At 52.6% G+C, this 10,860-nt stretch overlaps 2 non-coding genes across 2 annotated transcripts; one reads left to right on the plus strand and one right to left on the minus strand.

Moving 5' to 3' along the window:
* Window positions 1-6,265: 6,265 nt before the first annotated feature.
* Window positions 6,266-6,338, plus strand: TRNAV-AAC. The gene has a single exon. It is a non-coding gene; the product is annotated as a tRNA-Val (tRNA).
* Window positions 6,339-7,717: 1,379 nt separating this feature from the next.
* Window positions 7,718-7,789, minus strand: TRNAG-UCC. Its single transcript has one exon. It is a non-coding gene; the product is annotated as a tRNA-Gly (tRNA).
* Between the last annotated feature and the right edge of the window lie 3,071 nt (window positions 7,790-10,860).

Here is a 10,860-nt window from a genome sequence, read left to right on the forward strand (position 1 = left end):
AATGATGTTGCTGTAGATGGTTCGTTTCCTGTCTATATCTCCAGCACATCAGTCCCTGGCTGGGTCTCCTGGGCAGTGGAAAACATCCCTTGTTTGGCCCTGCCAAGGGGATCGTGCAGAGCTGAGACGTCCCTCGGCTTGGCTCAAAGGGGGAGTTGGATGGAATTTATCACACAACCCTCCCTGCTCCCCAGAGCCCCACGGGGAGAAGCTAGAGAAGGGGGAGTCATTCCTCCCCTGCGCTCCCAGAAGAGCTGCTAGGACTCCTTCCTGCCAGCTACTCACCCCTGGATCCATCCTCAGCTCCTGGGATCTTCCTGCTCCAAAGGCTCCAGAGGCCTGGGGGGGGGAGGGGGTCACTGCACCGTCTGACACACAAGGGAGGTTTCTGGAATTGAAGGAAGGAGCAGAAAACGGAGAGGAAAGAAACAGAGAGAAAACGCCTCGTCTCTCCCCTCCCCCTCCCAGCAAGAAATGTTACCAAGGACCAGCGTTAGGGGAAATGGTGCCCTGGGCAAAACTTGTACTTTGGCCCTTCCCCATCGCCCCTGGACGAACCCCCTCCCCCTTTACCCCCAGCTCCTGCACTCCCGCCCCTTGCACCTCCCCCACCCCTAACTCTGCCCCCTCCTGTGCCCTAACCCCTACGCTGTGTCCCCTCTGCCCTTAACTCCTGCACCCCCTCCTGTGCCCCTAGCCACTGCCCCTCTCCTGCAACCCCTTCACCCCTAACTCCTGCGCCCCCTCCTGTGCCCCCAGCCACTGCCCCTCTCCTGCACCCCCTTCACCCCAACCCCTGCACCCCCTCCTGTGCCACCAGCCACTGCCCCTCTGCTGCACCCTCTTCACCCCTAACCCCTGCACCCCCTCCTGTGCCACCAGCCACTGCCCCTCTGCTGCACCCCCTTCACCCCAACCCCTGCACCCCCTCCTGTGCCACTAGCCACTGCCCCCTCCTGTACCCCATCACCCCTAACCCCTGTGCCCCCAGCCACTGCCCCTCTCCTGCACCCCCTTCACCCCTAACCCCTGCACCCCCTCCAGCACCCACATGGGGACACTGACCTGTGTGCATGGAGCAGGTGGCATTGCTGCCCCCTGCTCCTCCCTGGAACGTTGCTCCTCCGGGCACCCCTAGGGCCTGGGGGACGGGGCGGGGGGGGGCGAGAAGCGACATCATCTGAGCTCCCTGCATCCAGGTCACGTTCCTCAGCCGGGCTGTGTCAGGGGAGGGCAGAGAGCAGCAGCTTCTGATGCTCCCCTCACAGCCCAGCCCAGGTGGGGAAAGTGACCAGGACGCAGGGAGCACATAGTGTTGCTCCTCGCTCCCCCCACCCTCTATGGGGCCACGGGGGAGCATTGGGGCAGGGGAGAGCAGTGAGCACCTTTGCACGGCCACACGGTGCCCTTTGACCCCCTGGAGCCCTGGGCGGCTGCTGGGGGCCCCACCCCTAAGGCCGGCCGGGCTCCCCAGCACGAACAGCAGAGACACAGGGAGACTGGCCACACACTCTGTCCAACCATTGCCATTGCAGGAGAGAAGGTTTCACTGGAATCGAATGCCCTGGCTCAGACAAGAGACACAGGGAGGTTTTGCTGTTCATGGATCCATGCAAAGGACATTGTGTCTCTGTGTGAAAATAGGGAGGGAAATGAAACACCCACCTGGTGGTGCCCAAGGCGGAAGGGACCCCTATGGGATTAGAACAGGACACGTTCTCAAGCAGCATGTTTCTTACTCTGCCCATCTGTCAGGTTTGATGATTATCAATGGAAATATTTTGCCATTGGGTCCTGTGTTTACACAGACATTGACATTTACCAACAAACACGTAATTCTCCCCGTCCTGCCTAGCCTGCCGGGGGGTGGGGGTGTAGAAGGACAGAGTCACTCTGCCCAGTGCCCATGCCAGGCCTGGGCTCTCCATGCTGCCCGCTTCCCACAATGCTGGGATCCATCCCTGACCTCCCCCAGACCTCTGCCCCCCACCCCCAGTGCTGGGCTCCCCTCCCCACACTGTCCAACTCCCCTGCTTCCAGGATCCCTCCCCACTGCCCTCCTCCCCGCTGAGCAAAAACTCGACATTATTCCAGGGCCGCCCACAGGATTCAGGGGGCCTGGGGCAAAGCAATTTCGGGGGCCCCTTCCAGACAAAAAAGTTGCAATACTGTAGAATACTGGATTCCTGTGGGCAGCGGCGTAGCCAGGGTCTCACATGAGGGGAAGTGAACTCATAAAAAAAGGCACCACCCAACATATCAAATTACTAATCACATCCGCTCCCTCCCACTTCCTGCCCCCTTCAGAACCCCCAACACCCCCCCACTCCTTGTCCCCTGACTGCCCCCTCCTGGGACTCCGGCCCCTAACTGCCCCCCTAGAACCCCACCTGTCCTCTGCAATCTGATGTTTCCCTGTCTAGCTGGCTTGCTGCCTAGAATGAACGCTCCTCGAGTGGGGTGATCCACAGGGAGTAGCTCAAACCTCCAAAGTGCCTGGCCAGGGGCAGGACATTAGCCCAGCAAGGGAGGGGTGTGGCAGTGACATCACAAAGGCCTTTGGCAGGACCTCAGACTATTGGTCCAAGGTGGTGGGGAGGTGGTGACCTCACAGAGAGATGCTGACATCAGCCAGGCAGGACAGGGGCGCGGGGCCAGGGAAACCTCAGAGACCCCTGTGGCTTTGCTGCAGCAAGTCTCCTTCTCCAGGTCTCTCTCTGAGGACTGAGAGAGTATTCGGGTTCACGGACGTGAGCGCCAGGAGGAACCTCTTTCGAGTTTTCTCCTTCCCTTTTAGTGATTTTACTAGAAAACAGCCGTCCCTGTTTAGAAGGTAAGAGCCTCCTCGAGGTTTGAAACCTGTTCAGTCTGATCCATCTGGTGACAGGTCACTTCTCTTCTCTATACCTCAGGCTCCTCCCCATCTGCCCAATGGGAACAGGGACAATTCTCGAACTCTGAGCAGTCATGAGCCTGAGTGAGAGAAGGGGCGATAAAGCCCTGTGTGAAGGAGAAAGGGGAGTTTCACGGTGTTTAGCACTAAAATGTCTAGTCTGTGGAAACAGTCAGGGCCAAACTTTTTAACCATTGCCTTTTCTAAATCCCGTTCAGGGATTTGAGTCTCTGTCTTTTAGGTACCCGGGGTTCTTTGCCAGCAGGAGAGAAGAGGTTCCTGCCTCCATTTTTGTGGCCTTAACAAACCAGGTGTTGTGCCCCAGTTCTCGTCTGAGATCCCTGAAAAAGAACATCTTCCCATCCATGAACAAGACAGGACCTTTCTTTCAAAGGGGAACAAAGAGACCCCTTGGACTTGCAGACTAGCTAGCCTCACTTCCATAGCTAGAGAGATACTGGAATATATTCTTAAACAATCAGTTTGTCAGCAGCACCTACAGGAGAATTTGGTTCTTAGGACGAGTGAGCATGGATTTGTCAAGAACAAATCATCCCAAACCCAGCCTCTTTCCTTCTTTGGCAGGGTTCCGGGCCTAGTGGAGGTGGGTAAACAGTAGATGGGATCTATCTTGGGGTTACTAAGGCTTTTGACACAGTCCCGCAGGACATTCTCACAAGCAAATGAGGGAAATGCAGTCTAGATGCAATCAGTGTCATGTGGGTGCAGAGCTGGTTGAAAGCCCAGACTCCAAGGGCCCTTCTCCAGGTTTGGCTGCCCAACGGAGAGGGGGCACCTAGTGGGTCCGGCAGGGATCAGTCCGGGGTCCGGTACTATTCAATAGTTTCATGAATGATTTGGAAAATGGAGTGGAGAGCATGCTTCTAAAATGTGCAACTGACACCAAGCAGTTTGGAGCACAGGATTGGAATTCAAAACGCCCTTAACAAATTGGAGACTTGGTCTTCTTGAGCCAAACCCCATGGCTGGGCCCCTCTCTCTAGACTGGGCTGAAGTGAAATCCCAGAGCCAGACACTCCTCCTCCTGGGCAGTGCGCTCCGACCTTGAATGGTCAGATGCTGCTTAGCTCTGTCAGAGCAGCTTTGGCTGGGGGATTCTCCCAGCACTTTCCAATAGCGGGAAGGTACGAAATCCCCATTTGCCTGCTGGGGATGGAACCCTAGAGGGGGGAGCAACTTGCCCAAAGTCCCACCGGAAAAGGAAAACAACCAGCATTGGAACCAATAGGAAACCCAGCAAATCTTGGAGGCGCTGTCACCCCCACACTAGGATGGTGTTCTGCACCCCCTGCTGCTGGCTGAGTTTCTCCGTCCCTTGGCAATAAGACAGTCTAGAACCCCAACCAGGGTTATTCTATCTGCTACCCAAGATCCATAAACCTGGAAATCCTGGATGCCCCATCATCTCAGGCATTGACACCCTGACAGCAGGATTGTCTGGCTATGTAGACGCTCCATCATCATTCCACACAAAGATGGACTACAAGCCGTCAGGAACAGTATCCCCGATAATGTCACAGCAAACCTGGAGGCTGAACTTTGTGACTTTGTCCTCACCCATAACTATTTCACATTTGGGGACAATGTGTACCTTCAAGTCAGCGGCACTGCTATGGGTACCCGCATGGCCCCACAGTAAGCCAACATTTTTATGGCTGACTTAGAACAACGCTTCCTCAGCTCTCGTCCCCTAAGGCCCCTACTCTACTTGTGCTACACTGATGACATCTTCATCATCTGGTCCCATGGAAAAGAAAACCCTTGAGGAATTCCACCATGATTTCAACAATTTCCATCCCACCTACAACCTCTGCCTGGACCAATCCACACAAGAGATCCACTTCCTGGACACTACTGTGCTAATCGATGGTCACATAAACACCACCCTATACCGGAAACATACTGAACGCTATACTTACCTACATGTCTCTAGCTTTCACCCAGACCAGATCACACAATCCATTGTCTACAGCCAAGCTCTAAGATACAACCGCATTTGCTCCAACCCCTCAGACAGAGACAAACACCTACAAGATCTCTATCAAGCGTTCTTACAACTACACTACCCACCTGCTGAAGTGAAGAAGCAGATTGACAGAGCCAGAAGAGTACCCAGAAGTCACCTACTATAGGACAGGCCCAACAAAGAAAGTAACAGAACCCCACTAGCCGTCACCTTCAGCCCCCAACTAAAACCTCTCCAGTGCATCATCAAGGATCTACAACCCATCCTGAAGGACAATCCCTCACTCTCACAGATCTTGGGAGACAGGTCAGTCCTTGCTTACTGACAGCCACTCAACCTGAAGCAAATACTTATCAGCAACCACACAGCAAAAACACTAACCCAGGAACCTATCCTTGCAACAAAGCCCATTGCCAACTCTCTCCCCATATCTGTTCAGGGGACACCATCATAGGACCTAATCACATCAGCCATGCCATCAGGGGCTCATTCACCTGCACATCTACCAATGTGATATGTGCCATCATGTGCCAGCAATGCCTCTCTGCCATGTACATTGGCCAAACCAGAGAGTCTCTACATAAAAGAATAAATGGACACAAATCAGACATCAAGAATTATAACATTCAAACACAGCCAGAGAACACTTCAATCTCCCTGGTCACTCGATTACAGACCTAAAAGTCGTAATATTACAACAAAAAACCTTCAACAACAGACTCCCACGAGAGATGCTGAATTGGAATTAATTTGCAAACTGGACACCATTAAATTAGGCTTGAATAAAGACTGGGAGTGAGTGGGTCATTACACAAATTAAACTATTTCCCCATGTTTATTTGTCCCCCTACTGTTACTCACACCTTCTTGTCAACTGTGGGAAATGGGCCATCCTGATTGTCACTACAGGTTTTTTTCTCCTGCTGATAATAGCTGACCTTAACTGCTCACTCTCATTATAGTGCGGATGGCAACACCCATTTTTTCATGTTCTCTGTGTATATATCTATCTTCCTGCTGTATTTTCCACTGTATGCATCTGATTAAGTGGATTTTAGCCCACGAAAGCTTATGCTCAAATAAGTTTGTTAGTCTCTAAGGTGCCACAAGTACTCCTCATTATTTTTGCAGATAAATTCATGGAGGTGAAGTCCATTAATGGCTATTAGGCAGCCTGGGTAAGGAATGGTATCCCTAACCTCTGTTTGTCAGAGGGTGGAGATGGATGGCAGGAGAGAGATCACTTGATCATTACCTGTTAGGTTCAGTCCCGCTGGGGCACCTGGCATTGGCCACTGTTGGCAGATAGGATATGGGGTTGGATGGACCTTTGGTCTGGCCATTCTTCTGTTCTTATGAAGGGAAGGGCAGAGCCCTGCACCAGAGTTTCTGTAGTGTAGTGGTTATCACGTTTGCCTAACACGCAAAAGGTCCCTGGTTCAAAACCAGGCAGAAACATGCTGGCTTAATTTTTCCCAACTCCTAGTGGCCTGTCCCTGCTGTTGTAGGAGCAGCAGTGATTTCTATTGCTCAATAGGTCTGTTATACTTCCCCTCCCCCTCGCTTTTGTCTCCTCTCCCTCTCTGAATGCCTGTGAAGTGGCTTCCCCCTCCCCCTCCCGCTCCCTCCTGCAATGCTTGTGGGATGAAGGGACTGGTTGAACAGCTGGAAGATCAGAAGAGCTCCTAGATAGACAAGGTGTCTGGGACTCTCATTAGGCAGCACTCACCCAGAGCATGGACGCTGCCCAAGGTGGAGTGTGACCCACCAGATGCAGCCAAGTCATCTCTAGTCGCAGGCCATGAGGAGCAGGTCCTTAAAAGGGGAAGGGGCCCTGTGTTCAGGAGTCACTCACAAGCTTGTACCTCCAGTGAATGCCCTTTGCCCCGACCGCCTGGCCAGTGGTTCGCTGCATTGCAGTTCATTGTGCCTCAGGAAGACTTACCTTCATCACACCGTCCATCGCGGCGCTGTGGGACACTTACCTTGCAGAATCCTGTGCCTGCCTCTTGGCTTCCCAGGGATGGCTACTTGCAGCCCAGGAGAAGAAGGATGGTTCTGGTGAAAGGAAGACAAGCAAAGCTCTGGGAGGAAATTTGGGTGTGGGCGCTGCGCTGGGGGTGGAGGAGGGGTGATGCAGCTCCCAAAGTGACCGGTACACACAACCCTCTGGCAGCAGCTCCTAGATGAGTGGGGCCAGGGGATCTCCATGTGCTGCTGTCTGCAAGCGCTGCCCCCAGAGCTCCCATTGGCTACAGTTCCTGGCCAATGGGAGCTGCAGAGTTGGTGCTCGGGGCAGGGGCAGCACGTGGAGACACTCCTCCCACCCCAGGGGATGCTGGGACATGCCAGCCACTTCTGGGAGCGGCACGGTGGGACGGAGGCAGAATGGGCATGGAGCCACCTTAGTGCTGCTGGCACATCTCTGCACACCCGTTGGGGGAGGGGAGCAGAGGGCCTCCTTGTGCTGCCTGGGGTAGGGGCAGAGCACGGAGCTGCCTCCCCTCCCGGGTCTATTACAGGAGTGGGTGGGTGGGGTCTTTTGGCCTGCAAGGTGCAGCAGGTCGGACTAGATGATCACACTGGTCCCTTCTGACCTTAAAGGCTCTGAGTCTAAAAGGGAGAGGGAAGTAAAGGAAATTAAAAAAAAAATGAACCAAGCATTGTAATACCAGGATGACTCCAACTGCTTATTATATAGTCCCACCCCTTTCTTCCTCCACTGGGTGTTAAATGACCTGTTGGGATTTGGGACACTGATTCACTCATTCCATTGATAAACTGATACAATGTGACTGAAATTAAACCAATTCCCAGTGGAGGAATCATCACATCATTTCATTGGCTGGGAATCGAACCCAGGTCAACTGCTTGGAAGGCAGCTATGCTCACCACTATACCACCAATGCCTCTGGTGAAACTTTCTGATTTTTCACACTTGGTGTTTGGTCACCTTACTTCTCAGCATGAGGTGAATGTCTCTGTGGTCTCTGCCATTCATCGTGGGGAGTTTCCCCACTGATAACAGTTCTTGCTGGGTCAGGGAGGGGAGAGAGAAGAGGCGTTTATTCTATTTCATTCCCCTCCATTTTCTGTTCCTCCCCGTCCCTTCCAGGGTCCTCCCTTCCATTTCAGACTGTGCAGTGACACCCTCCCCGCACCCAGGACTCTCGAGCCTCTGGAGCAGCACGGTCCCATGAGATCCTCAGTGACCAAGGGTCTTTTCCAACTTCCAGGAGACCCAGCTTGAGTCTAAAGGAAGCTCTGTTCCTTCCTGGGGATCCTCTCTCCCTTCCTGGAGATCAAGATCATGAAGCCTCTGCCTTGCCTCCTGGGTCTGAATTAATGTCCCATTTCCCACTATCTGCTCAAAAGAAACAAATGTTTCTAACCCAGGTGAGCGGCGTTAATTCAGCTGGAATCCTTCACCCACATTCCTTAGGAGATACAGACTCTCTGTGACACAGACTGACTGGGGTTCATCTCTGCATGTCCCCAATGGGGAAGGAAAGACACTGAGGGGGAAGGAAGAAGATGGACAGAAGGAGTCAAATGGGGCTAGACCAGAATAGGACATTTTCTGCCTGTTAAAATGTACTAGACTCTAATTGCTTAAAACAAAACAAAAACCCACCAGCTTCTGTTTGAACCATCAGCTTTTCACAGAGCAGCCAAAGTGGTGAAGCACAGACACATATAACCACCGACAGCCCAAGTTTGTCTAAGAAGCACCTATAGGGGCTCATGCAGGGGGAAATACAGCTGTGGGTGTGAGTTCAGGCCTCACCGAGAGCATTGGTTTTCATTAGCCACGGAGCTTCCCCCACTTCCTTTGCCCAATTCACATGGAAAGTGCCATAGGAGGGTGATGAGAGTAAATTCTAAACTCTGAAATGCGGCGGTTGGCCCAGAGATTGGGATAAGGGGTTTGAAGAGAAAAAGCTCTAAGAGTATAAAACCAGACAGTCTCCAGGGGCAGGTATGGTACAACGCCTCAACAGGGAGCCATTCGGGGGAGGGGGTTTCACTTCCTCTGTTCAATGTCCTGAGAGGTATTTGAAGATGAAGATAACGCCATGGCTAACAGATGACTGGCACGTCCTGGGTTAAAGCAAGGGACCTGGGTTACTAGTCGGAAGATTTGCGTTACCGTCACTGTCTGACCCTCCTTCAGTGTGGAGCAGGTGTGTATGTTGCTGGGTGGAACGCACAGACTCCTGCAGAGCAGGGGCAGCTGTTTCCATGGCAGAGAGCCTGGCACTTAGGAGACTTTCTACACTTGCTGTTTTGAAGCAATTCAGTAAAATAACAGTGGAGCTACAATGTCTGGTCCAAAATTTCAGTCGCCCCTGGTGCAAAAACGCTATTTTAGGATCTAAATCGGAGGCTCCTGGCACTAGGACACCTGACCAGAGAGCTCAGTGGGGGCGTAACAGCTGCTGACTCTGAGGGTCCCGGGCTAAATCCACTTGCAGGGGGAAGCGTGTTGATTTAATTGATGGCTAATGAGCACCAGCTACCAGGGGAGAAGCCCTGAGAGTCACTGCCACTCCAGCTGCTGCCACACAGAGGGGAGCCCCAGGGGACCAGCTGCTGCTCCGGCTACCCCAGAAGTGCTGCCAGGGGCCACCGAGCTGCGGCTGCTCCTGCTGCTCTCAGAACCGCTGGTCAAGTGTTCCCCAGGGCCAGCCGCATTGGCCACTGTTTGGGCGGTCCCTGGAGCCAGTTGATTGAGTGGCCCTGGAGTCAGCCACTGTGGCCACTGCAGAAGTCATGGAGGTTGCAGGAAGTCACAGAATCCATCACTTCCACCACCTCCGTGACAGACACGGAGACAAACCCTTCCCTGCTGTGACTGCAGTTCCTGGAAGGAAAGAGAAGAACAGAAAGTGACGAGAGAAGGAAAAAGAGAGATTCCCTGTCACCTCTCTCCCTGCTGCCTCCCCCCTTGTATTCTGTAACCCCATCTCACTGGGTTCCCTGTGCTGGTGCCATGGGGGTGACACTAGAGTTCTGGGGATTTGGGGAAGGGGAAGGGGGCTCTTCACTTCTCAGCATTTCACACAAATTTGTCTTTGTGCTGAAGTTTCTCCTGTGGGGCCTCTCAGTCAGAGCTGTACCCCCACCCCCTTCAGTGGGTGTGTGTGTAAATTGCAGAGCAGGCAGAGAAGTCGCCCATAAAGGGTCATATTGATCTGGTGACTGGTTCTGACCGGGGTTGCATGTCCTCTGACACAGGCTCATGTGCAGAACATGGAAGCTCTGGCTTTTCCTAAATGCTGTAGAGTGTGAGTTCCTGGGAAAGGGCAGGGGAGAGGGAGCAAGAGGAGAAAGGCAGAGACATTGGAGAGGAGGAATTGGGGGGAGAAGAAGGAGAGAACAGAGAGACAATCAATGATTGAAGCAGAACAGGTGTCCCAACTCCATCTTGCTCATCACAGGTGTTCACAGAGCTGGGTAGCTGCAGGTTTTCCAGTGTCAAGTCTGAACTTTGATTCTAACAATGTGCATTGAAATATCAAGGGGATCTCCACATACCTGAGCTCTTCCCCCCTCCCCTTTTTTGTATTAATTTTTATTTTGACGTGTTTGGCTTAACCGTGATTGTCCTTTTCCCCACCTGTATTGCAATTTGGGGTTTATGTTTATTGTGCCTCCCTTTTGTTCATGTCATTATAATTGTAACAGCAAAGGAACCTGCAGGAGCAAAAACTGACTCAAAACTTTATTTCCCCAACATGCAGGAACATCCTACAAACAGCTCACACAGCTGGAATCATAACACGCAAGGCCAGGGGATGGGAGATGCAGGTTTCCAAGTGTTCTGTCTTTCTCAGATGACACATTCCAGCCCCTTGTGTGCCTCCATCCTGTATGACCTGCTGGACTTTGACACATTTATTGTCTCATTCTATTAATAATGAAATTGTAACACATTGTGACTGAAATTAAACCACTTCCAGATGAGGAAACAACAGAA

This window comes from Mauremys mutica, unplaced genomic scaffold (genome assembly GCF_020497125.1).
Source record: "Mauremys mutica isolate MM-2020 ecotype Southern unplaced genomic scaffold, ASM2049712v1 Super-Scaffold_100046, whole genome shotgun sequence".
NCBI classification, from domain to species: Eukaryota; Metazoa; Chordata; order Testudines; family Geoemydidae; genus Mauremys; species Mauremys mutica.